The sequence below is a fragment of the Dermacentor andersoni genome, chromosome 6 (genome assembly GCF_023375885.2).
Source record: "Dermacentor andersoni chromosome 6, qqDerAnde1_hic_scaffold, whole genome shotgun sequence".
Lineage (NCBI taxonomy): Eukaryota > Metazoa > Arthropoda > Arachnida > Ixodida > Ixodidae > Dermacentor > Dermacentor andersoni.
The window spans coordinates 97,935,669-97,963,387 of NC_092819.1; the positions used below are offsets into that span (position 1 = coordinate 97,935,669).

Consider the following 27,719-nt stretch of genomic DNA (forward strand, 5'->3'; position numbering starts at 1 on the left):
TTTGCTATTACGGCGTAAAGCGTTTCAGAATAACTGCTGACAGTAAAAAAAAGTGCGCCTATCCTTTCCAAAGATAGCCTCTTGCTCTCCGATGTGTAATGATCTTACTTCCCGTGTCAGTATCTTGCGTTTATAGGTACATAGATTTTGATCACAATCGCTGCACATTGGAGCGCGTAGTTGAGAGAGAAGGAAGTCACCCGACGCTGCGGCTCACCGTTTCCATTTTGATGTTCTGTCACGCCACGCTCGAAGCCACGCTTTAATCTATGTTCGCTTCCCGAATGCTTCCTCGAACGAGCACAATCAACGCGGCGCCGATACCAGCAACGGCCATCAATAGTGCCTCGTTATCAGGCGCCTCAACCGGATGAATTATTTCTGGACACTCTCGACATCCTGCCTCTTCCGCTGTCTTCCGGCGTCCCCAAGTGTGCACTGAAGGGTGTAAAATATAGTTGGAGATCAGTGTAGTTAAGGGTAACGGACGCGCTGGGCCCGCGTCATCAGCTTCTAAGGAAGCAGTGATGCTTTTTTGAGCAAAAGCAAACGTTACACAAATCGCGCGTAGTTTGATGTAGTAGGTCTGTCATAGTGTCATGGTTTCTATCACAATTTGTTTCTCTTTTCAGCCCTACGAAATTTTTTTTTATAGGCGGATATATTTAGTGTCGTGTCTGACAAGCGAACCTATCTTCTCTGGGAAAGAGCAATGCTTCTCACTTACGCCAGATAGCGCCAGGGCACCCGCTCCGCCGTTAGTGGAGGCGCGCAACAGATCCGCGCGCGTTTACGTCACTCATACATCCTCTCCTCTCCTTCGCATACGAGCCGGCTCCAACGCCCTAGCTAGTTTACCATCGCGCGCCACGCAGAGCTGCGGCTGTACAGTTGGCTCGGGCCATCATTTTCCACCGGTGAGGGACGACAACAAGCCAACGCAGCAGGCCGCTCGTGTCTAACTTCCGGAGCCCTCTGCTCCAAGTGGCGAGCGCGAAACGGAAAGCCGGTTTGTGAGGTTCTCCGAGTGCTACAGCTGGCCACGTATAGAGGAGTCGGCGCGCAGGAAACAGGCGCTTGGGAAAGCAGAGGAGCACGACGGCCACCAGTCATTTTGCTGTTTACAACGCCGGAAACTTCCACCATGCAGTACTCCGCGCTCACCGAGGCCAACTTCCATTACCCGCAACTACACATCGAGGATGACCCCAAGAAGCAGGCGACGGTGGAGAACATCGCGCACCCTCTCGTGCTCAACGTGCACACCATCAACAAGATCCGGGACGTGTTTAACAGCGAGATCGAGTTGGGCTTGATGAAGAATCCGCGCCGACCGTCGTCTCTGCAGATGGAGAACACCTACCTACCCGAGCTTCCCGATGGCACCGAGAAGGGTGAGTTCCTCGCCTTGGACTTGGGTGGCACCAACTTCCGCGTGTTGCACCTCCAACTTGACCCGGAAGGTGAGAAGCAGTTTCATGTCAAATACTACTCCGTTCCGGAACCCGTAAGACTCGGGCATGGCGAGAAGTTGTTCGACTTTTTGGCTGACTGCATTCACGACTTCATGGAGACCAATAACTTGATGGGAAAGCGGATGCCCTTGGGTTTCTGCTTTTCATTTCCCATGGTACAGAAGGCGCTCAACGTGGGTATTCTGGTCACTTGGACCAAGAGCTTCAACTGCTGCGGAGTCGTTGGTCAAGACGCTGTTCAGATGCTGAAAGACGCCATCGACCGGAGAGGCGACATGGACATCGATATCGTAGCTGTCGTCAATGACACGACAGGCACCCTGGTCAAAGGAGCTTTCCTGGATCATGAATGTGCCATCGGTCTCATATTGGGAACTGGAAGCAATGCCTGCTATCTCGAGAAGATCGAGAATATTGAGAAGTGGGAAGGCGACAAAACGGGTGTCCGCGAAGTGGTCATCGATGTTGAGTGGGGTGCCTTCGGCGACAACGGTGTGCTTAACTTTATCAAGACTGAGTTCGACCGGAACGTCGACGATAACTCGTTGCTGGTCAACTCGTTCACTTTCGAGAAGCTCTTCTCTGGAAAATTCCTTGGCGAGTTGGTACGACATGTCCTGGTTAAGCTCATTCGAGAACGAGCGCTCTTCGATGGCAGGGCTTCCGAGACAATCCTTACGAAGGGTACGTTCACGACGGCAGACGTCTCGGAACTTGAAGGGGATGACGGTGAAGGTCGGGCGCGCGAGGTTTTAGCCAGAATTGGCTACATACGGGTAACCGACGATGATATCGCCGTGGTGCGCTACGTCTGCGGCGTAGCTTCGGCAAGGGCGGCGCTACTTGTGTCAATCTGCCTAGCGGAGCTACTTAACCGCATGAAGAAGCCGACAGTGACAATAGCCATCGACGGTTCACTCTACAAGCACCACCCTAGATTCCACCGACTCATGACCGAATTCATCACAGTGCTGGCGCCAAACCGACCTTTCAAGCTGATGCTTGCAGAAGACGGTAGCGGAAAAGGAGCAGGTCTGGTAGCCGCTGTGGCTGATAGGCTGCGACGTGCGAAGCAAAATGGCTACCATAAGTGATGACAGTGCATCGATCAGTGTTCGGCACGATGTGTGTGAGAAATGTAATGAAGGTTATGCACATATTCAAGAAGTGTGCAATATATTTTGTAAATATAACGCTGCGCTGATTATTGTGCCGTTTGTGCGTCGTCTGTTCAGGCTGGAAGAATTTGGCACTGTTTTTCAAGCTCAGAAACTTGTAGTGCCTTCGTACTTTACTGTTGATGACACCATACATTCTTGTACTACATAAATGCATCACATTAATTCACACTGAATACCACAATGTGTCGTGCAATCGCTTACGTGATATGTGGTATGTACCGTGATACATTGCTACCTAAGTGTTTCGATCTCTAGTGATGTTTGGTTGAAGTTACTATCGATGGAAGCCTGAAGTTTGTGAAACTTTGAGAACCGGATGGAGAGAGTTGTGTGATCTCTGGGATAATGTTGTAAGCTTAACAATGGTGGGCTTCAGGGTTGCACATTATTCTCAGAATAGCACTGGTTTCGAGGCATGCACTGTCAAAGTTGCGCCAAAAATGCAATGTTCTTCCAGTCATCTCTTAAGAAAACTGCTTTACGCATTGAAACACAAAAGTTATTGGAACGCCAAAGCATTTCATCGGACACTTTGGAAAGTCATATCTGGAAACTGTTGGAGTTTTAAGAATCCGTTCCATTTGCGAACTTACCCGCTGCAATTTGTAGATGGAAATATGTGCTGTAAAGTCATTACTTAAAACGTCAATTAGCGTAGCTATGTTAATTATTCAACTAAGCGTTTTGATATCTCGTAGAAGTAATGGCCGCCTCATGGAGTAATTCAATTTAGATGCAGGGCTAGTATTGTGCTAACTGCCACAAACAATTTTTCAGAACTTGATGCAACTGGAAAAACACCCTCTATATATAAAAAAACGACCTGTACACCAACCAGCGTTCGTAAATTTGTTTACTTCAGCCCTCTCCGCACTCATTGAATTTGAGAATGATAAAGTTTCATGGCGCATTATATGGAGAAATCGGACACCTAATTAGTCTTTACTTGCAGGCGGTGTTCCTCGAACAGCCGATGTACGAGGTCGATAGAAATGAAAGACTGAACTTCCCTTGACTAGGTATAGAGTATGAATTGCGTGAGCAACGGGCGGATTGCATTGTGACAAACCACGCTATGAAACGTGAACAGGAAGATCGTCCTGTCAGCGTTTCCTTTTTCTATGTGTATTTACTGGCACTAATAATTATGTTAGCAGAAATACACTAAATGGCCCACCAAGAGTACCTAAACAAAGATATGTCGCGACTCAGTAACATTTTGCCTGCTAGAAAGAGCATTCAAAGGGAACACGGCACGATACATCAAAAGGACCGAGTGTAGTACGACTTCGTCATTGTACCATATAACAAAACTGGGAAAGTTTAATCATTTTATTCCAATTTTATTACTTTTCATACTTGTTCAGTGGTCACATCACCAAGGTCGACAGGTCGTGAGCGCTGGATGATAAAGGATAGGATCGAGTGAAAGGAATTGTGAGAGTATACCGGCCCACTTCCTTGACATTTGTAGTCCTGCCATTTCTTAATGTTTCTGTATTTTATGGTGTCATCGATATCTTATTTTGTTCCTAATTATTGACCCCATTCTCGTGAGTATGTCAGTAAGCCGCAGAAAGCGAGAGATCAGTCTCGAGGGCCACATATGCTGAACACTTGGTGCAGATCTCCTTGCACGTAATGGTGCGTAACAGCTCTTCATGCAGACTGTAAACAAGGAAGTAGCAAACCGGTGAGATCGCACCTGCGGAGGAGCGGCTGGGTTTCCAGGCTTCGATATAAGTGCAGGGGTAAAGAAAGTTTCAAATGGTTAATGTGCTGCAGAGCATTTGACTGAGGAAATCATCGAAATGTTACCTCAAGGTTTCTTTCTTAAATGGTTTGCAGTCATACGACCTTTTATTTAACTGCCGTATATTCCGGACTATAGTCTGTGGACTGTAGAAGTTTAAAAGCTGAAATTTCGTGGGGTGTGGGCTACTTATGGGTGAGGTCCATACATAACTTTATTTAAAGTCTGAGGTGCTCATCAAAAAAAAAAAAAAAAAAAAGAGGCCAGATTGCGCCTGCAATCTTTCCCCCGGTTAAAAAAAAACATGTAACGAGATCCGCTCAACAATGGCTTTCTTCGCACGAACGATAGTTCTCGCTCACCGTGGCAGCTCACGATATGCAAGTGAATGCTGCTCACGGTACTTAAAGTGTTCTGCTTTTCAATGCTTTCACAAAACCTTATTGAAAAATGCCCGAGACCTTGCTACATGATGCGCAAGGCGTTTTACGCGACTCTACATATGCGCAAAAGACAAGAACAGTTGCGATGTCATCAAAAGGACGAAGAGGCTTCACGGCATAGCTCGAGCTCAGCGTAGTCGAACGTGCGCTTGAAGTAACGATTCCAAAGGCGATGAAGAAATTCAGGAGCCATTCACGAAATCCGACTAGCTTGACTAGTTTTGCTTTGGCAACACGGACGAGAGGGGATCGCGATCACTTGTACAGTTGACTTCTATATGCAGTCTATTAAAAGGTACAAGCTGTTACTGGGTGACCGAAAAAAATTATCTTACCCAATGTTCACTCGTTGCTGACTAGGTAAAAAACTTATTTTCAGTCGAAGTTCGTCCCTGCGGACTATTCAGCTGGTGCGCATTAAAGTCCGGAAAATACGGTATATACCTTGTTTCGGGATTTCATTATCAGCAGCAGCGTCAGCTTATTTTATGTCCACTGCAGGAAGAAGGCCTCTCCCTGCGACCTACAATTGCCCCTGTCCAGCGCCACCACTTCGGGATTTACGCAGCCATAAAAAATGTGTCCTTCTTTCATGGCCTTCGTATGCAAAATTCTGTTTCATAACGTGGTTCTCTTGAGCATCAATATGGAACGTAGTTTTATTTTCTACTGGGTGTGCCTAAGATATACCATGTAATATAGCTAAGTGAACATAACCTGCACAGTAAACGTAGTTTTTACGTGTAAGAGCTGATCAGATGACCAGCATAAATGTTGTCTTCGGTTCAAGTTATATTACGTCTGATGGAGGCAGTGTATGGGACATCGGTAAGCAATAAAATGTTTATTTCTGCATTGCCCTTTATTTCTGCTTGAGCGATGTGTTACGATTCGTTTCTAGGGTACATCGTTGAGTGGCCTAATTTAAAGGCCATGATATGTAATACCAGAAAAAATGTTTAAACATAACAAAACTCGTTGCTGTGCTAACTGGTTCATGACATAAAAACAAAGGTTACGACGCTAAGCAGACGAAGACGAAGTGAGGCACAAACGACACATACGGGCGCCCGTATGTGTCGTTTGTCTATCATTTCGTCCTCGTCTGCATAGCGGCATAAGCTTTGTTTTTAAACATTACATCTGACTGAAAGACATCTGACAGTGGCTTGTGATCTTTTTCCGCACCCCGGGAATGCCGTTTGTGTACGTGTTCTGTCCCACTTCGTGGATATTGAAGCGAAGAAGTGAACGCGTGCAAACGAGCTCTTGAGCACGCCTGTGCGGACGTCTGTAGGTTTAAGGCACGCAGCCGACGTCGACGAGAGCAAATTGCTAGGCAAGCCTGGAATGCAACCGAGCGAGACGCTTCGGAGGAGGCGCGTCTCTTTGCCTCTCCTGCCTTCCCTCGCTTTGCGCAAGCGCTGTCGGCGGCACACATCGGACGCCAGATGGCGCCAATGCATACGCAACATCGGTTACTGGAGCCGAGCCCGCATCGCGGCGTCTTCTATCTCTGTGCCGCAGGCCCGCATGCGCCGACAAAAAAAAAATGCAATTATGGCCAGACAGACGCATGGCAGATAGCGGGCGAGGAGAATCTGGCACTCGTCCAACAACTTCCACAGCGAAACGATATGTAGCCTTTCGCAAGCGACATGGAAAGACCTTGGTGACCCTTATTATGGTGTTATTCCGCATTCAGTGGCCGAGAGAAGACTGTTTTCGCGTATTGTTTATCTAAACTGTCCTTAGCCTTCGGCAGCGGTAATCTTAACAGCAATGTTGATCGAGTCACGCGATGTCTATATGTGCCTCATTTGATCTATTTATTCTGGCTCCACGCATCTATTGTGTTCCAGAGTGCGCAGCAAGAGTGACAGAAGATACGGGGACCAAGCACTCTAATCGGTAGATCGGTCTGGACATGTTTCAAATAATACGATATTGTCGGGTGATGTGAATGTTATTTGGATGCCTGTTATTGAAACGGGCGTGTTAAACACTCCGCCTTTCTGTCCTCTTGCGCCGCGACACTTGACCTCAAGTTACGCATTTCGTACATTAAGTCGCCGGCGTTAGTCTAACCCAGTCACCATAGAGTAGTAAGTTTCTGAAGGACATTTTAAATCGCAAAAAAAAATTTTTTTTGTGTTGATCGGAGGTGTAGGACAGAAAATCAAATGTATCCGGACTAGCCCGCAATAAAAAGAAAGAAATATAGAACATCCTGTCTCGCAGGTGAGTGAAATTCCTCAAGAAAATAGTTTGGCGCGACTGAAGACGACAAGAAACCTGAAAGTTTCAGCAGACAGCAGACAAATTTCTTTTCATTTGGGGCCCTCAGCGGGAAACATTACATGATAGGTGGTTCGAGGGCACGCTGAAACCGGGAGTTCTGCGTCTCAAGAACGCTTTGCTTATAAAGTAGACTACCTATGGCGAAGCAAGACGCGCTGTCCAGCAGTGTGAAACCAACAATGAACTTAGAATCCAATATATCTATTTTGGGTCCGACTTGGTGTTACACTAGATTTAGTAGGCAGATACCTTCCTTTTGTCTGGCTATTGAGTTTTCAAGAATTACGAGCGTTATAGCTTTGCGTGGCGCACGAGACGTTGCTTTGACACGTGATACGTTAGGCTTTCTGTCGTGGGAACTTTCTTTCTGTGGAACCGTGGTTGAAATGCCGAGGAACAAACCATCTCGCATATCATCATGGCTTGTCTTGCTAGAGTGTAGAATTAAGTTAATTGTGCTGTGAAGAAGTAGGTCTTCAATTTGTTCAACACCACCAACGCATCCTAAAGGCTATTGCTTTAGCGCTATCTGCAAGGTAAAAATGAAAACACTTTTCTCGGCTAGTTGCCGTGTCTCTAGGCTTTGTGCCAAATTTAGCAAATGGTCTCAATAAAAACGGCACAGCAATGATTTGCCCTCAGCGAGAAATAATACTAAGCGATGCTCATTTTACCACTTATTTCTTGCTCTTATGACGGAAAGCAAATAGCAAGAATGAAATCAGATAAAATCAGTGAAATCAGCTTGTACACTCGCACAAAGCCCATCCCATGGTAAGGTATTATGGTATACCTTAACATTATAGCATAAGTAGCACAGTAAGAGTATAACAGTATAGTATACCATATAAAGTATTATGGTCAATACTGTCAATTACTAAGCGCTACGAGTTGCGTACCTATTTGCTTGTGCTACTGTCAACACATTGTTGCTACGATAGGCGTCAAGGAGCCGCGCGATATTTTAATGGGTCAGCATGAGGAGTGTTCAAGTGAAAAAGAGTGTGTGAAATGTGGGAAACGGGCCACGTGTTAAAGGTAGACAGAGGATGGAATAGCTTAGAAGTGTGTGTGCGTGTGTGCGTGTGTGCGTGCGTGTGTGCGTGTGTGCGTGTGCGTGTGTGTGCGTGTGTGTGTGTGCGTGCGTGCGTGTGTGCGTGTGCGTGCGTGTGTGTGTGCGTGTGTGTGTGTGTGTGTGTGTGTGTGTGTGTGTGTGTGTGTGTGTTTGTGTGTGTGTGTTTGTGTGTGTGTGTGCGTGTGCGCGCGCGCGCGCGCGCATGTACAGTGCAACTGACGATGGTGTGCTCTGGACCACCGTCAGTTACATTTTGCTCTTCGAAGAGGCAAGACGTGTGCAAAGTGAGCTCCTTTGTAATGTTGCCAATACGACTTAAATCATGGACCTGGTACCTCAAAGATGTGTAACATGACGCTAATGCATTTGTCTCCAATGTGCCGCTGCATTGCCACTGAATTTTCACGAATTCTTTCTCATTGTGCGCGGATATTTAGATTGCGCTGTGGTGTTTATAAGGCCTTCTTTTCCCTACGTCTGAATTACGCACTGAGGAGGCGTAGCTGTCGCCACCACGCGCCCGTTCATGACGTCCGTTATATTGAGTTATTTCTTTTTCTTTTTCAATTTCGGAAAGACTGGTCGAAGAAGAAATAGTTTTCGCTAAACTCGCATGATCGCTTCTCAACAAAACAACAAGGCATTTCTAGGCATGCAGAACATGAAAAAGAGAAGGTGACCTAAGTAAGCTTTCTTTAATGTCGTGACTGTTTAGGCACGCACTTCTGTCATTCAACAGTAAGAAAAAAGAGACCTAGAGAATGTGCAGGTGTACAACGGGGTTTCACTCGTGACGCTCGACCATATCCTTTTTCAGCCAGAGCTATTTAACTGTTTAGAGAGATTCTCTATACTGAATTAGAACACCATACATAGTTCCGCGGCAAGAGAGCTTATGCGGCGAAAAAGATCTGGTTGTCTACAATGAGCGTCAGTGGAAATATTTTTATAGACATGGGGAGTTCCAAAGAGATTTCATTCCAATATTTCTGTTTTCGAAAATAATTCTTCCGAAGTCTACACAGCAGTTAACACATTTTTGCCGCTGAATTGCCAGTAAACGAAAAACTAGTAAATGACACTTAGCATTAAAGGAACTGCTAGCCAGCGTATGTAAGGAAAACAATAGCTATTCCAATTTTAATACATCTATACAATACAATGTCATGGCAAAACAAGATTTATGTACACAGGTTTAATAATTATTTTACAAGATTTGAGCTCAGAGTCGCACTTCAACTATGAAACAACAAAACCGTAGCACGAACCAACGTATCAACAAAACAGCACGAACCAACGTATCAACAAACTGCTGTGTTCGCCGTTGCTGCTCTAGCAGAATTCGTGAATGGCGGTGATCTTTTGCTTTTTTTTTGTAACGGGCTCAAAGTGGCACTGAAATCTGTGTTGATTTCTTCACAGCACCATTTGAAGGACAGGTTTGGCTATAAATTGATACGACAGCGTCTCACTAACGTTCAGCACACGTGGCCTTCACCAAACCCCATATCTTCAAAAGAAGACTGAAACACTTGTAGCCACGCCACTTTTGTTCTAGCAGGCATATTTCTTTGAACGCGCATGCGAACATGTTGCGGCCACCACTTTTTGCGAAACATTGACTCAAGATTTTACGGACTCTATACATCTGGCTATAGCAGGATGAAAGCAAAGGCAACGATCAGTCAGATGGAGTGCTTGCAGAATATATATATATATGTACATATATATATATATATATATATATATATATATATATATACACGGGGGTCGTCTCATAGAGCTAGCTGGTGTTTGCACGATAAATACGTACAGTGGGGGCTAGTGGTTAAAACACTGCGGTACTGTGCAGGAGGACTGATGTTCTATCCCACCAACAAGAACGTAATTGAATTGTTTTTTAAGTGAGCTGCTATTCGGTGATTCAGCAGCAGCACCCAGAGTTATAGAGGGTTAGCAATGCGAGCTTCACTTTAATGACTGCGTGCAGTGAAATCCAGAACATCGTAAAATGTACCTCCCGTCCCCAGTAAGTGCAACATATTTGGCATTCGAACATACGTAACTAAGTCGTATGGCATATTTGTCGGTGAAATTGCGCTTGATTTGACACATTAGGTAATGCTATGTCAGTAAAAATTATTACTGAAGCCTTCGTATCAAGAGTGAGCTGTATTTAGGCCTGAAATACTAATGCGGCGTTTCTTTTAACAGGGGGTCATACTAAGCCTTTGTGTCTAGCATGAGCTGTTTTTAGTCCGAAAATGCTAATTTGGCGTTCCTTTTTCACAGTGGATCATGCTATATGCCACGAATGCAACTTCAAATGAGAAGGCACGCGACAAACTCGCTGCAGATGATTGTTATAGAATTTTCGTAATGTTCATTAAGGGGTTAACATGTTCTAGCGATGACAGACGCGGATACATGAAAAGAGGCAGTATAGTCCCTAATGGCATTTTACTTGTCTAGTAGCTTCTCCTGAACAACCAAACAACTGCAGGAACCTTCACCATCATGCTACTAATTACACTAAAACCAGCATTCAGCTCGCATACATTGCATGCAGAAAAACAAAACGCTATTGCATTTGCTCTAGCTCTAACGCTTCATTTCGATGGAAAAAAAAGTATGCTTTTCTTCTTCGCAGCTGTGCTGAATGGCTGATGCTACACTTTGGAGAAAATAACTCTTACATATTTCTGCACTGTGCGCGTTATTTAGCGCACTCTAGTAAATAATGGGAACTGGTACTACCGCGATTTAAGAGGTAAGCTTCTTAATGTAATCCGCCCACCTAACTTTCTGCCGCACCCTGCTATGTTTCCCTTCTCTTGGAATCCAGTCCTTAACCATTAATGACCATCGGTTATCTTCGCTCTTCATTACATGCCCTGCCCATGCCCGTTTCTTTTTCTTCATTTGAACTAAGATGTCATTACCTCGCGTTTGTTCCCTCACCATTCTGCTATATCGAGCGTTTTGATACACTCGATATTATTTGCGTAGAGTTATTACTTTGCCTATTACTTCTCGCTACTTTGAATACAATTCCTGAAAGAAAGAAAAGAACGGCCTTCATCAGAGAACGGCACCGCTCTCTATGATACCTCCTCGAGGCCTCCGTAAATTTTCAGTCTCGCGTAAAGAAGCGCTGAAGGGTTTGAAAAAGTTGTCCATAATCGTATGTGAGTTCCATTTTTTTATTGTATATGGAAATATGGCACTGCATGTAGTAGCGTGGATGGTAAACAGTGCAGAGCAAACTCCTGTAGCTGCCTTCTCATACACCTGCAAAGAAACGATCGGCCAAATGTCAGCATCTCGCTGAAATATCAGCATGAGCCGTCATGAACCCAATTCTCATGCAGATTATTCTACATCAGTTGCATATCTACGTTAGAATGTAAGCGTAGAAGAATAGAACGCCTATCATTTTCTCTTTCTGAAAAACATATCTTGCTGGTCTGTCACCGACTGTGGTAGCTCAGTGGCTACGGCATTGCGCGGCTGAGGACGTGGATTCGATGACGGCAGCGGCATTCTCATTTTGGAGGCAAAAGGAAAAGCGGTAGTGTTCTTACGTTTAGGTGCACATTAAGAAAACTCCAAGTGATAAAAATAATTTAAGTCCCCTTCGCAATCAGACTATGGTTTTGGCACGTAAAGCAGCGAAATTAATTATTTAGCTAGTTATTTATTTTGCTGCGCTATCCGATAGCGCTAGTGGCATGGTCAGGGGCTGTAGCAGTGTTTTTCATCGTCGAAACATCGAGAAAACTGGCACTTTTGTTAATCGCTATGGGAACAACGAAATACAACTTGGGAGCAAACGGAGAGCGCGTACAGGAAATCGTAAAAAAGCTCCGCTGCTTCCCTTTGTTACCTTAACGAGCATCTCCACTCTGGTTTGAAAGCTTGGCCTAAGATCGTCACAAAATAACGTGTAGCTGCGATACGTGGTACACTCACATTGAGGAATTGCTGGGCATGGTGACCTTATGCAAACAACTTTTTCATAGATGCAGCGTTGTCCAGGGCGGCAAAATACGTTCTGTGATAAAAACAAAGAGAGGAAGAGAGAGTGAGGAGTAAAAATAAGCTTAAAGAAGCACTGATTGACTGTCTTTCTTTTTTTCTTCTTCTTACCTACGATTAAAATTCCGACCACTAAAGAGATTTTTTGTTTGTTTCACAGAAAGCTTCAACAAACAAAACAATAGTCTTTGCTTTATACTTGGCCACGCTATGCGAACGCACACGGTTGATTGAGCAGACCATGATCGCCAACTCAAACCGGTGACACCCTCACCTGCTAACATGCGTATTATGATACAATACGTCGCATACGCTGGCCAGGCCACTGCTGCGTACGGGACCGTTATACAACTGAAGATGAAATTTGAAATACAACACGCGCACTTACTTCAAGCTTAACGCTAATGCCCACGTGAGTCTGAAGCGGAGGCTTCAGTTGGAAGAAAAACATTGTTGTTTAACGAAGAATACCAGGAGTCACTGTGGAAAAAAAGAGAAAAAGAAAGCAAGCTGCGATTTCTGAGAAAGCAGTACAGTTTTGAATCGCGTTCAGGCTTAGTGGTCGATAGGCTATGGTTCACCGCACATCGTTAAGCGTGTAAGCGAAATAGTTGTAAGATGTAACTCCGCGCTTGTATACATCGATGCTAATACCCATATTTGCACATACACAAACAGTTATGAGAGCTTAATTTTTAAAAAAACATGATATATAACGAAAGAATGAAGCACTTACGCCACATCTCGGCCTTGCACCAGGCCGTGGAAATCCTCCCTGTCCCGGGTATTGCTGGGCCTCCGTGAGCAAGGCTGCAACATAGATAATGTTAGCAAACTGCCCCTTTCAAATCCCTCTGTTCCGTATGCAAGTGCGGCAGGAGCCATTCCATGTCTCTGGTGATCTGCTCAATATATCTGCAGCCTCTCGAAGTTTCCGAAACACGACACAGATTCCCTCACAAGTTATCGCCTAGTTTCCTTCTTTGATATTACAAATACGTTGATTCTTTCTTAAGCGTCGCATGAGATTGTTCTAGAGCACGTTTCTTATAAATGGGAAGAAAATAAGTAATGCAGGATTACATTCGGCGAGCATTATTCGTCAGGAGATGTACTTATGATTTATTACCCTATATCTCATTATTCCCGTTGTCTCTACTGGGGTGAAACTAAAGAAGAGTACGCCGGAAGAATTTGGCCATAACTGCTGTTTGCAGCGAAATCACCGGTGGCGTTTGAGCAAATTCCTACCGCAGGTTTCTTGGGGGAGCCGATACATGCAGTGAGCAGGCATAGCGAATAAAACTAACAATTCGGCAAGCGGTTAAGGACTCATATTAGATACGGCAGTACAAGACACGACAAGGACGCCCGTCTTGTTTACTTGCTCTTTGTTGTTGTGTTATGCGCTACCGTATACTGATAATGACGTGTAGCGAATTCCTTCTTTGTTTCAAGGTTACTATCATCACATTTGCCACTAAAGAAACTATGCAACAATCCTATATGCAAACTATGCTAGGCATAGTTTGCATAGCACACCCGAGTTGCTCAAACAGCAATTATGTGAACAGAAAAATCATTTCCAAACTAGTTATAATGGTAACTGGTCATCAGCGCAAATGTAGAACCGGTTGAGTTTATCAGACAAAGACACCTGTTAAGTTAGCAGGAACAAATATGTCTCATCTTTAAAAGCTTCGACGCCAGTACACCGAAAATGTTTGGGTGAAACTCACCTGCCGACAGCAGCGTCAGGGCTAATATCCAAGCCAAGTTCTTCATAACGGTGGTCGTGGCTCCAGAGAAACTGGCGAAGTAGGAACCGAAGCGTTCGCTTTATATTGGTCGTATCGCCCGTTTGAACTACGCATCAAATGAAAGCTCGGACAGTCACGTGGTGCTTCAGTAGCTCAAAACAGGCTTGTACTAAATGCTGCGCAGCGACCAGGACTTTCTCTTTTTGCCATTTTGCGTAGGAAAGAAAGATTACAGGACCGGATCTCTCGAAGTTCTCCCGATGGCGTGTTCGTTTACTGCAGGAGTTGTGCGCACCTGTAAGGGTGTACTGGCGTAGATACACAACGTGACATTGAACCTAGAGACTGAAACACGTTCATGCGGCACGTGTCGTAAGGAAATAAACTACGACAGCTCAGCCGAAGTTTTCAACCTTCGGGTCGGCATCGATGTCTCGTTCTAGCTATCAAATACGTCCAGGGTTGTTTGTGTCAGTGTTATATTGTTGTCCTTTTTCTTTATTGCTGCTGAAATATTAGTACATTTTACGCGCCTTTCTCATACGTTCGCCCGCGAGTGTACTGTTTTAATGCGAAAGCATTATATTCCTCATGAAGCGAGAAATACGGCGTCCGGCGTTAACATACGATGGCACCAAAACCAACGTGACCAAGTGATGACGTCACCTTCCCGGCGCTGGACCTGCTGCAGCTCGCACTGCAAAATCCTGCGGTGAACAGCCATGCCGTCGCACGGACGCTATGGCCCACATCCAAAAAAAAAAAATTTGACTTTGCCCAACTCAAAAATTAAGTTCATCCATGCTCGAAACCTACCTGGCCCCCACCCAAAATTCACTTGGCCCACCCCGAAATATTGTTCTCGTCTTTCGTCTCCCCTCTTCGTACTACTTTCTTTTCGTTCTAGCAGAATGTATTATCAGCATAACCTCTTCCTCTTTCATCCTCCTTAAGTGCTGAAGAGCGTGTTTGTGCCGTACGATAGTATATTTTTATAGCTTTTATAAAATCGATATAGTGTGCATGTCAGAACAATTCGATATTTTGCAGGTTAGTTTCAATTAATAACAGGGCTAGCTGCAGTAACATTGACGCTCACTGATGACGCACAGCAACGCACACCTGATCACTTGCAAAAAATTTGATATCTTTTTCTGTCTGCTTTTCTCCTCCTCTGTTGTATCACCGAGAGAGTGATCGTTAACGTTGTTCCAAAACCAGGTAAAGTAATGAAAAACCGTCCGTTTGTAACCACTTCTACAACGAGAAAGCGCGTCTTCATTCTTGGTCTTGACACGGGGTAACGCCAGTATATCGTCTCAATGAAAGAAAATAGCTGGGGGCGTGCACTTACTCGAAAATTTCGAATAGCAAATCGAATACTATCTAATCGGACTCGGTCTTCCAATCGAATAGACACTGTTTATAAATACGCATATTTTTCTAATCATTTTCAAATATTTCAAAGCGTCAACAGCGCCCAATTAAACGCAGAAGTGGAGCAAAAGTATGGTAAACTTTCACCCCCACGGGCATAGCGCAGACATGAAACATGAGAACCTTCGGGAAGCGGAGCAGTATACGTCGCTTAGTTAGCCATACTTTACTGGCAATGTAGCGATTATTCGCACACTCTGGAGAGTCCCATGCATGCGAAGAAACTGCTTGTTTGCTCCTGATGCTCGATTTGTGCTTTAAATAAACAACGCTTCATAACCTACCATGTAACGACAAATATTTCCTCACTTCAAGAATTCGATTATGTGAACATCGTTTTATGAATTTGTAGAAACGGCTGTTCATTATTCGAAATATATACAAAGATTATTCGATATTCGATTTGATTCGTTTGAGGCCCCATTCGATTTCTATTCTATTCTGCCTAAAAAAATCACTATTCGCACACTCCTAAAAATAACATTTCCATTTCGCTTTCTCTTTCGTTCATTTGGTCCTGTGTGTGAGTCACAACAGCTTTCGAGGTGTCGTAAGGAGTCGTGCCCATCGTAGCTGAAGTATTTTGTACGTGTGGGGATAAGACTGGCCTGCCTAGCGCGAATTTTTCGCTTCCTGCTTGGTATAAAACCCGTGTAAAGACTTTCTACACTATGTATCATGCGTGAAAGGTCGAGACATGGGGCTTAAGCCCCATGTCTCGGCCTTTCACTTGTTATTTTGCTGGTTGAATCACACAGAGCTTACATTACCCTTCAAGGATATTGCTGCGCACTTCGTAAGACAAGGAAACACAGGTGATACTAATATGCCAAGGCTTTCAGCCCTTCGCTTCAGCTAATGGAGCCAATGACGCTTTACAGCAAGACCTTGCCTTGTTGCACTAGCTACGTATCTGTGAACTTTGAGTTCACAGATACACCTGTTGACTGCTTACTTGGCACTGACGCTATTCCATATCTTTGTTTACGTGCGTGTACATGACACCGCTGCAGTTTCTCAAGTGCTGTCCGACGTCGCAATCTGACATTGCGTGAGATTTTGCATCCATCAAGCTTATGTGCAAGCGTTCCACGATAACGCTTTAAAAATTGAGGATCTCATACATATGTGATTATGCTGAGATTTCTGTACCACCTTCTCGCTGGATGTAGCTGATACAGTGTTGTCAACTGCTTTCTTTAAAAACGCCTACGCCCTATGTCTCAAAAACCCTACATTACCCGGTGCGGCCTTCGCCTGGACCCTACGTTTTAACCTACACACAAACATTTCGTTCAACTGCTTAAGTACACGAATAAAAAAACAGGACTTTTATTAGTAACTAACACGCTGTCGAAAGAAATTACCCCAACCGATACATGTACACATGTGCAATTAAGACGTGTGTTGTGTATCAAATTTGCCCGTTTCAGGACTTCCATTGTGTTTTGCTTCCGCGGGCAAGAAAACGAGAATATGAAAACCGGGAATATCTTTTAGGTTAATATTTTGAGAATTGCAGTGGAAGAAATACACACGGTGATTTTTAAGCATGAAATGCTTTTAGCCCCCCTTGTCATCGACCTTCAAGTGACCTTCAGCCAAAAGACCAAATTGTTATCCGCACACTTCAAGCGAGAACATCCGGGCAAGTTGACAAGGAAATTTATTCACTTGTACGCACGCTGACAACTGTGGTATGAACGTAAAGTACAATATAAAGTATAGCCCATGTAATACGTCATACTTGGTATAAACAAAACAGATCAGCAAATGAAATAGTAAATGGTGTCTGCTTGACACTGGCTTTGCCACGCACAACAACAACAAAACATCATTACAGCGTTCATGCAAAAGCATCATTGTCAACCTCGAATTCATGATTGAGATCCGGGGCACACACAAATACAAAGCCTCAACTCAGGCAAACAGAATTTGAGCAGCATCATTCTGGCTGTAGGAAGACTTTGCCTCGGGAGACGGTTAGGCACTGCGTAGATCAGCGGCGAAGAAACTCGGTTTCACCGAGTTTAAACAACTGTTCTTCAAGATGACCCCATACTATCACCCGTAGTTTGCGCATTCTGGGATACGTTGCTCTATTTGACTGCCGAGATTGTTCTGCAATGCTGCGGAAGCACTAGACAACGCAGCTAAGCTGTATAGTAGACGAGACTCGCAAACCGATCTCGGCACTGTGGTGACCGCACTATGGATATTACGAACATCCTTGAAACCAGCTTCCAGAAGGTGCGTGCTACAACATATTCCTTTAGTACATGCGTGTTCGTCTCTGTTTGTGCGCAATGCATGCATTTATCATTCGCTACCATATGCCAGCGTTCAAGCCTGTCTCTCGTCGGTAGAATGCCCCACTGATATTTCCAATGAAAATCCTTCACTTGAGACGGCAAATCAGGTGAAAGCATGGCTCTCCGTGTTCGTGTAGTAGCTGTCCATCAAGGTACAGCTGTCTCACACAACATTTCACAAAGCCTGGAAAGGGATGTCGCACGCCACTTTGTAATTCTTAGTAGTACAAGCTGGCTTTGCAAGCGCACAGCCGCCGCATAGTGCTGTGCTGGCGTTACCGCTCTCGGAAGCAAGTTGCCTGTACTCTGCGGCATAAGCGTTCGACGGTAATGGCCCAGCCAATAAAGGAGCAGTGACCTACCTGGGTACACATCATCATCAAGTAGATCACAGGTACTGTTAGTGCACAGCAGCCTATGAAATGTAACTATGCACGGCAAGTTCCATTCTCCGCCGGATTTCAGCAGACGCGAAAACTGCTGCGCTACGTATTGCGACTTGTTTAGCCAGAACCATGAGAAAATAAGTGAGTTTACTACGCGTATTGTTGGTAATAGTGGGAGAGCTACCTTTGCAGCAAACCAGTTTACTGCACAATACCTTCTTAATAAAGAAAGCCTTTTCTACCACCGGTAGCGGTGACGCAGTCAGTGATTTCGACTGTTCTTCAACAGAGCTGACACTGTCTTGCCAGTGCGAGGTGAAACACCACTTGTACAAAATTTCGTGCCTAGTATTTGCGTTTGCTCGGTCTGTTTAAAGTCTCCCGGTAAGGTTATCGCAGCGCGACCTAAATTTAATGCTTCACATTTCCTCATCCCCATGACCTTGAAGCCTATAGATTATAAATACGAAATACCTCTGCAAGACTGTCCCCATACCGTAAGAATGAAGTGATGTCATCTGCATACGCTGATACCTTTATGCGCCCTGTTCACGGCATAGGAAGACCTCTTACGAGCGTTCTCTCGCTAAAACGCCTTAACAAAGGGTCAATCGCAAGCACAAACAATATAAGTGAAAAAGGACAGCCCTGCCGCACTCCCCTTGTCACATCACATCATATTTGTTTAGTCTTCACGTTGGTTAGTCTCATTATGCTTAAGCCGTAATGCCCTCTCACATTCGAGAACGAATGACAATACTAAAATTTGCTCGAAACACTTTGTCAATCGACAAAAAAGCACTTACCTGCCAACTCGCCAAAACGTCTACATTTGTGAGGTGCAAGGCGCACTCCAAATAATGAAGCTACAAATGACAGTTGAGAAACGCACACGGCCGTATTTGCTAACTTAAGTGGCATAAAATAATCATTCGTTCACTTACTTTGAGTTTGACGTCGTAAGCATGCTTGCTTTGTTGTGACAAACGCTTCGCCACCTGCGGTGCTTGCTGAGTAGCTATGGTGCTGGGGTGCTAAGCACGAGGTCGCGGGACCATATCCCGGCTACGGCGGCCGAACTTAGAAAGGGGTGAAAGGCGAAAACACCCGTGTACTTGGATTTAGGTCCATGTTAAAGAACCCCAGGTGGTCCAAATTATTCCGGTGTCGCCCACTGCGGTATGCCTCATAATCATATCGTCATTGTGGCACCTAGAACCCCAGAATTTAGTTGAAGTACCTCTAGCGATGTCCGTTTTGTTTACTTCTTTGGCACAATATACATGGTTGTCGTCGTAAATTTGACGTCCTTTCTGAAGCGTCACTGGCCCAAAATGGACCGCGATGCCTTCGTTTGCCCTAAAACCACAATTTCGAGCAACCGATACGTTTAATATGAGCACCGCAAAAACATGCCTCCGTAGCAGTGGCCGCCTCGGTGTTTGGCGAAACTGCAGATGACACGGTGGCGCTGACGGCGGAACCATCGTAGTGTTCTTGTACATGCTCCCGCAGGGAGCAGAGTTGCGCATAGGTCCGGTTTATAATCCAGCTCTGCAGTGGAGCCACTCCTCGCACGCGCAGGAGGCAAATGCCGCGCGGTGTTCCATTTGCTTTTTTTGTCTGCTGGTCGCGAGCTAAATGCGGCAACTGTACGCAAGCGCTGAGCAAGATACAGTGACAGTGACAAGAACTTTATTAGGGTGTCCTGAGGAACTTGATTGGGGGGAACCGAAGGCTCCCCGATCAAGTTGGTGGCTCCGCCCACGACGGGACAGGGAGATGGTGACTCTCCGCGACGTCGCGGGCCCTCTGGACGGCCTGTAGTTGGCTTGGGAAATCCGAGCTCTTCAGCAAGGCGTCCCACTTGGACTTATGAAAGTCGGAGCCCGCGTTGTACGGGCACACCCAGAGCATGTGGTCGAATGAGCAGCACGCGTGACCGCATTTGGAGCACGATTGCGGAAAGTTCGGGTCTATCCAACTAAGCGCTCTCGGGGTGAGGTACGATCTCGTCTGTAAAAGCCTGAAAGTAACAGCCTGAGCCCTGTTCAGTTTCGGGCTGGGGGGAGGGAATTTTCTCCTCCTGTGTCTGTAATGTGACGTAATTTCGTGAAAGGTTGTAAGTTTATCTTTGAAGGGGCAATCCTGCGGGAGAGCCGGACCGCTAGCTCTAGCGCGGTTCGTGAATTCACGCGCCAGGCAGTTGACCCGCTCGTTAGGGTTGCAACCCGCTCGGTTAGTTGCATCGTCCATGTGGGCCGGGAACCATGCTATGGTATGACCTGCAGTTTCTTCTAGCGTATTAATACGAAAGCATCTGTTAACGATGTCGGCTGCGTGTTTACAAACTAGAGCGGACGAGAAAGCCCTGACCGCCGTGCGCGAGTCGGAGAAAATGGACGCCGGGCCTTTTGCGGCTTGAAGAGTCAAGGCTATCGCGGTTTCCTCCGCCTCGTTCTCGTGTTTAGCGTAAATTGATGCGGCGCTGATAAGTGTTCCGCGCGCGTCAACGACCGTGATTGCAAACCTGTCTTCGCTGCCATATTTGGCGGCGTCAACGAAGAATGCGTCTGCCCCGTAAGGATCGATTCGTCGAAGGATGGCTCTAGCCCGCGCTCTTCTGCGACCTTCGTTATATATTGGGTGGATGTTCCGACACTTTTTTAATGCAGGCTAAGCTCTAACGATTGGCGCAGCCGGAGAGGTGCCATTCCCCGAAATTTTTAGTTTGTGTCTACATATATACACGCACACATGCAAACACACGCCCGAATGTGCATATTAAGAATAGGGTCCCCCTGGATCCCTCGATATAATATCGTGACTACGCCCATGGCTGGAACAGCTCAAAAGTTGCAACGAAAAGCGGTGCAATGTTTTCCAGCATGCATATGAAGTTTTCTCGCGCAGGTGGAAGGCAAGAAATGTTTTAAAGGGTGTTTAAAGAAAACTTCAGACACATGTGGTAGGCAAATGCGTGAGCACATTTCGGCTGCCTAACCTGGACGAATAATGAATATCGCCAACAGAACTATCGTGCCTGCAATTATGTCAGTGACCGTTGACCGTCATTCATCACTAAACGTCGTTCACAGCAGCTGCATGTTTTCGATATATGAGGTGTAGACACGTAAATTTAAACGCATTTCAAATGTTCACATGTGCACATTTTATGCAAAGCTTATTTTTACGATTCGTACCGCAAACTTACCAGCTGCTTCGTAGCAGCAAATCTGCAAGTGGAAAAAGATTCCAGATGCACGAGCTTCTAGATCAACTTTATTTCGTACGAGGGAATGGATGAGCACTGGCTTGTGGCAGCAGGGGATGAGTGCTGATTCTTGGAGCCGTGGGGGGGGGGGGGGGGGGGGGCAGAATTCAATGCCACTGTAAAGGCAACAAGTTATTAAGAGTAACAATTTGTTATTTTTATTGGGCTAATCACATAAGATGACAAACTGGCAAAGTAATTATTCTCACATTGCAGACTGTAATATGACAGCACATTTTTCTTTATCTCTTCATACTACTCGGGATAATTTACTATAACACAGCGCTTATTCAACGTACAAAAATAATTTCAAATTCCTCACGTCGACTAAGGCTGATCGAACAAGCAACATATTGCGGGCGGTAAATGCTGAAGCTATCGCAGCTGTCTCATAAGCGGGAGCGCACAGTGTTTTCGCTTACTACAATACAATGAACACCCGCACATCAATCGACTTTACATGAAAAATGAGAACGCCGACGAAACATTTCAAAAGAACGGAGCAGAGAAAAGCTAGGGTGCAGCGCGAAAATGGTACCTGCTAGTATTTACCCTGTTCTGAACACAATTTTCTGGAGCCGCATAGTAACAACAATCGTACAAGCAACAAAGCGAATTGAGCGAGTTGGTAAGTTAACATTCTTGGCATCGAATCCCGGCCACGGCGGCCGCATTTCGATGGGGGCGAAATGCGAAAACCCCCGTCTGTGATTTGCTTTAGGTGCACGTTAAAGAACCCCTGGTGGTCGAAATTTCCGGAGTCCTCCACTACGGCGTGCCTCATATTCAGGAAGTGGTTTTGGCACGTACAACTCCATAATTTAATTTTTTTAACATTCTTGGCGTATATGTGCAGTGCGACACAGACGTGTCGTCCTTTATTTGTACCGCGTCTGTGTCGCGCTGCACATATACACCAAAAATTGCACAAGTGAACAACCTCTCATGCCAGGCATACGCATTTCAGCGTGTTACTCGAGAGAAATGCCGCTTTAGTGTAAACAAGCCGAACTCACCTCTGTAAACAAGGCGAACGGACCTCGCATATCCTGGTCCCTTTCGGAGCCGGCCGGTCTCGTCCGTCTGCACGGCACCGCGTAAAAAGCTTTGCCACCGTCCGTGAGATTTGCGCAGTTTGGTGCGCGGCAACCCGTCATACTGGAATACAAGTTTCAAAATTATCTGCTTGGTAGCAGTTCACCAAAGTCATTAACCTAATATCCTCGAATACCGTACCTGCCACTCGGATCCGATCGTTGCTACGCACGCTCGAGGGTCCGCTGATTGCAATTTTGATGGCACTGGCAGAAACGAGTCGGCGCCGTTTCCGTAAAAGTGGCTTCGAAGCGTGCAGTTGATCATTTGACGTCATCTTGTACCACGTGAGCGCACTCGGCGAATAGCGGTGTGAGCGGCGCCGGATGACTTATGCGCAATTCTGCTCCCTGCGAGAGCATATACAGGAACACATTCCTCCATGACAGGAACACTAAGCCCCCGTTGCGCCTGACTATTGAAGCATACAGAATGAAAGGTAGCCCATAAGAGCGACGCGCGCAAAACAAAGCCTGACGCCGAGAAAACTACAGTCAAAAAGGTAGCTCCATGTCGCCTTCAAAGCGCAATGTTCGTGCTTTTTGTCTGTTTTTCACATTTCTTGCCGTGGACACCGCAAGTGTCTCGTTGACAGATACAAGCTTTAAATCAAGATGGCTTACACATCCAAGCAAATAGATGACCTTTGTTTGAACAACAATGCGACCATTTTTCATTGTAACATGCGCAGTTTAAGAAAAAACGTAAACCTGTTGACCTCATTTTTGTCGGTGCATAATTTCCTGTATGACGTCATTGCAACTAGTGAAACTTGGCTTTTGAATGATGAAATCGTAGATATGCCAGGGTACAGATTAATATCCCGCCCTCGTGTGTCCCGTTATCGTGGGGGTGGTGTCGCCCTTTTTGTGAGAAATAATCTCGACTTTACAATACTGCCTTTGATTACATTCTCTTCCTGCGACATTGAAGTACTGTTCGTGAAAATAGAAACTGGCTATATCGTAGGCGTGGTCTATCGACCACCCAACGCGAGCCTTGGCAGTTTTCTTGATAAAATGGAATCAATTTTATCTTACTTGCGAAACTGCCAAGCTACGCAGGTTGTAATCGTTGGTGACGTGAACATTGATATACTTAATCCAATACATAGGGATTATTCTTATCTCCTTAAATCGTTTAATTTCCGAAATTTGATATGTCAACCGACGCGTGTAACAAGCACTACGGCTATTCTAATAGATCACGCATTGACGAACATCGAGTCTGGAATTCTTAGTGGAGTGTACAGTCTACCTCTTTCAGACCATTTGCCTATCTTCACGGCATTTAAGAGCCAAAGTGTAAAGAATAAGGATGACGGGAGGCTTATAACCAGATTACACTATAGGAAGCTCAGAAATAAAATCCAAGAGGCCGACTTAGAACAAGTGTACAATGGTAATGTACACATAGAGTTTTCCAATTTTATTAGCTTAATTAGCCATTTGATAAATGAGTGTAGCAGTACATATACTAGAAATTCTTATAATCAGCCTATCTGTCCATGGATGACGACACAAATTTTGGAAATACTTAAAACAAAAGAATACTGGTATGACAAATGGAGGCATAATAGGAGTAATGTTTACTACTTAGGTCAGTACAGGACATTTCGCAACAAACGGTGTCAATGATGAGAGTCCGAAAGAGATATTTTAATTCTAAACGTATCAGTCAAGCTGCCGGCGACTCCAAGCAACTGTGGCAAATAGTAAACGAGGTTACTGGTAAAAAGACAAAAAAGTGTGTTTATCCTCCCACTGTCGATGCAGACACTGTCGAAGACTTCAACACGTATTTTACTACTGTAAGCCCAGCACTAGCCGCTCAACTACCACAGCTAAATAGTGACGCTCCTCCCGCTCCTAATCCAGTAGTAAATTCGTTTATTCTAGAAGAGATAGAGCTAAGTGACATCGTTTCAAACGTATTAAATACGCCAAACAATAAAGCGCCAGGACCCGACGGCATTTCTGTAAGGGTGTTAAAGGAAAATATTGATATATTGGGCCCAGTTTTGTGTCGAATGTTCAATCACTCTATTACTCAAGCAATATATCCAAATTCTCTAAAAATTGCCAAAGTCATTCCAATCCATAAAGAAGGTGATCCGTCTGACCCTCCAAATTATAGGCTAATCTCTGTTTTAAGTATAATCAATGCTGTTTTTGAAAAAATTTTATCGAATCGGATGAAAATATTCATTGATAAGTACAATGTGCTCTGCCATCAGCAACACGGCTTCAGACCTCGTTTCTCAACAGCTACTGCAGTCTTGACGTTAACGCAACAGATAAATATGGCTTTACAATTAAATAAACTAGTAGCTGTCGTCTTTTTAGACTTAAAGAAAGCATTCGATACAGTGAATCATTCCATCTTATTGGACAAACTTAAAGATTGTGGGTTTCGAGGCAAAGTATTTGACTTTTTATCCAGTTATATGCATGATCGATCTCAGGTTGTTAAAATCGGTAATATAACTTCTTCAAAACAAAATATTGTTACTGGAGTCCCTCAAGGCTCCGTATTAGGTCCGCTTCTTTTTTCTTTGTATATAAATGACCTGCAACAAATTATAGACTCTGCAGAAATATTGATGTACGCAGACGACACATGTATTATAGTAACTGCGGATAATATTGCAGAACTTAGTCATAAAGTAAATGTAGAGTTAAATAGAATTTACAACTGGTTCTTGGCTAGCAAATTAACAATTAACACAAAGAAAACAAAATATATTGTTTTTCAGTCACGCTTCAAAATTGTAGATACTACACCTTTAAACATACATATATATAGCATCCCATTGGATCAGACAAGTTCTTACAAATACCTTGGGGTAATTTTTGATAAGCACCTGCAATGGGAAGATCACATAAACAGTGTCTGCTCTAGATTGTCATCTGGTTGCTGCGGCTTAATTCTAGCCCGCGAGTACTTTGACGCCTCACTTTTACGAATTATGTATTTTGCTTTTATTGAAAGTCAATTAAGGTATTGCATTGACTCGTGGGGATGGGCGTATAAAACCATATTACATCCGATTATTAGGCTCCAAAAACGTGCAATTAGAATTATGTCTCATTCTAAGAATTACGATCACACGGCTCCATTATTCCACGAATATCGCATATTACCATTTGACTATTTACGTCAGCAGAGCATTTCATTGTGTGTCTATAGGGTTGTTAGATTCAACCACCCATTCAGGTCATCCATATTTTACTCGTCTTCGCGATGTACAAGAAATGTAACTGCAGGTCACTTTAATCTCGCACCGTGTAGCAATATATACGGAGAGCGTATGCTACAGTTCACGGGCATTAAAACCTGGAACGGACTCTCAGCGGGAGTCATAAATTCCTCGAACTTCCCTAGTGCCCTAAAACAATATTTTCTTTCTTTGTTGAAGGCAGAGTAAATAATCTATTTCTTGATAGATCTGTATAAAGCAAGAATTATTACATTTTTTTAGATTATTTTCTGATTATTCCATGTAATTAGTATGACGGTATTGTGTTGTTTTGTTATGCATTGAAATGTCTTATTGCTCTTGTTTTCTTATTATGTACGTATTGAATTTCATCAATTGTATGCCTTATCAACCAGTTCAGTACTAATCGATATTACCTGCAATTTTTTGTGGGATACGTAAAAGAAATTAACATCGTAGTACACATCTTTACATTGCGATATGTATTCTCTTGTATTTGAACTGTGCCCCTTACACTGTTATTTGGCACTCTGCTGTATTCACTTCCTTTTAGTGGACGAGTGAATCAACAACCAACACCTTTGTACGTATATTTGCTGTTGTTCGTTTTTTATTCCTGCTATGCTAGGATTTCCTTTATATTTTTTTGTATCGGACCTTTAACTAGCCTTCGGCTACAGGTCCGACAAGTGATTGTTACTTGTGCATAATAACCTGAAAAAAAAAAAAAACTCAAAAAAAAAAAAACTAAGTCAAAGCGCAAGCGCACCAAAACGACACCGTCTGGAAAGTGCGAAGTGCGACCGCGTGGCATGCCCCAAGTACGGAGGTTACATTTCACGTACCGCGCACGTAGCTAGTATGGCCACAGAAAGAAGCGCGAAATAAGAGGCGTGCGCAGAAAGAAAGGTGAAAGAAGGAAGAGACGCGCCTCTGTTGCTAGGCGACACTTTTCTGGGGAAGCGTGCGCTCGCGAAACCTGATGCGTCGTCGCCTCCGCTCGCCCGCATTCATTTTTTGTTGGGTGGCATCTCAGGTTTTCTGAACTCATGCACCTCAGCGTCCACTCTCTGCACCTTGTCGTCTGCTGGCCGACTGGTTCGGCTGCCCTGAAGTATGCACTTAATTCTAAGACTCCCCAGATTTCGGAATATTAGTTCGTAGTATTTAAAAGTTCTGAAAAGTTCGTTAATGTGGTGTTCGTAGTAAAGAGGTTTCACTGCATATGCAAAATAGCGAGACTAATTACGCGTGCATGCTCGTTTTTTGTAAAACCCAGATAGGGACACCTGGGTCGTCCACGCCTTGCTGGCAGCAGCTAAATGGCTTCCATAGGCCCTCAAGCGAAGCTAAACATTGAGGGCATCCCAAGGGCTGTACAGGTGCTTCCAACAGCATCTTCCAGCATGGTGGTTGGGGCTCCAAGCTTAGCTGTGATGTTGTAAGAGGGCGTGCCGCAATAAAAAGTACACCTGTGAAGTAAATTCTATCAAATAATTTTATGTACCGCGCAGCCGAACTCTTAGTACGATGATTCCTTCACATCGTCCCAAGAGAGCATCTTTTCCTTACTTAAGTTCTCTGCAAGGTGTAATTTCGCGGCAAAGCTTTGCTGATTTATTTGTTCGATGCAAGTGAGGGGTATGCCGGAATGTGAATTAACTCCAACAAATGGCTGCGAAACCACGTGAGCTAGTCATTGCATATGCAAGCCGCCAAAGCAATCTGACACCGGCGTCGGCCGTAGCTTGATGATGAATATTCATTAACATTCCCTTTGAAACGGGGTGGTGACAAACAGTCGTCTACCCAACTTGGGCTCATCAGTTATTCTGCACATGCTTATCCATCTATCATTTTACCTACATCGCCCTAATTTTTTATCTCATCCTTAAAACCTCTTTGCCTACATTGTACAATTGCCTGTGCCTGTAACAAATTCGGTCCTATCAATCTCTTCGGTGCTTTT

At 44.6% G+C, this 27,719-nt stretch overlaps 1 protein-coding gene, 1 long non-coding RNA gene and 1 pseudogene across 3 annotated transcripts in view; 1 reads left to right on the plus strand and 2 right to left on the minus strand.

Moving 5' to 3' along the window:
* Positions 1–414, minus strand: part of LOC126522612 (uncharacterized) — a 50,220-nt gene extending 49,806 nt beyond the window's left edge. Inside the window, exon 1 of the transcript XR_008610556.1 lies at positions 218–414. The gene's annotated coding sequence lies outside the window, so the exon portion shown is untranslated. The remainder of the gene's footprint in view (positions 1–217) is intronic.
* A 398-nt stretch (positions 415–812) lies between these two features.
* LOC126522613 (hexokinase-1 pseudogene) lies at positions 813–5,707 on the plus strand (annotated as a pseudogene).
* A 5,710-nt stretch (positions 5,708–11,417) lies between these two features.
* LOC126522614 (uncharacterized) lies at positions 11,418–14,995 on the minus strand. 2 transcript variants are annotated; one of them, XR_008610457.2, is made up of 4 exons: positions 14,006–14,995; positions 13,003–13,076; positions 12,201–12,282; positions 11,418–11,519 (listed from the first exon to the last, which is right to left on the minus strand). It is a non-coding gene; the product is annotated as an uncharacterized lncRNA (long non-coding RNA). The 2 variants fall into 2 exon arrangements; XR_007597473.3 differs by lacking the exon at positions 14,006–14,995 and having other exon boundaries at positions 13,003–13,996.
* Positions 14,996–27,719: the final 12,724 nt, after the last annotated feature.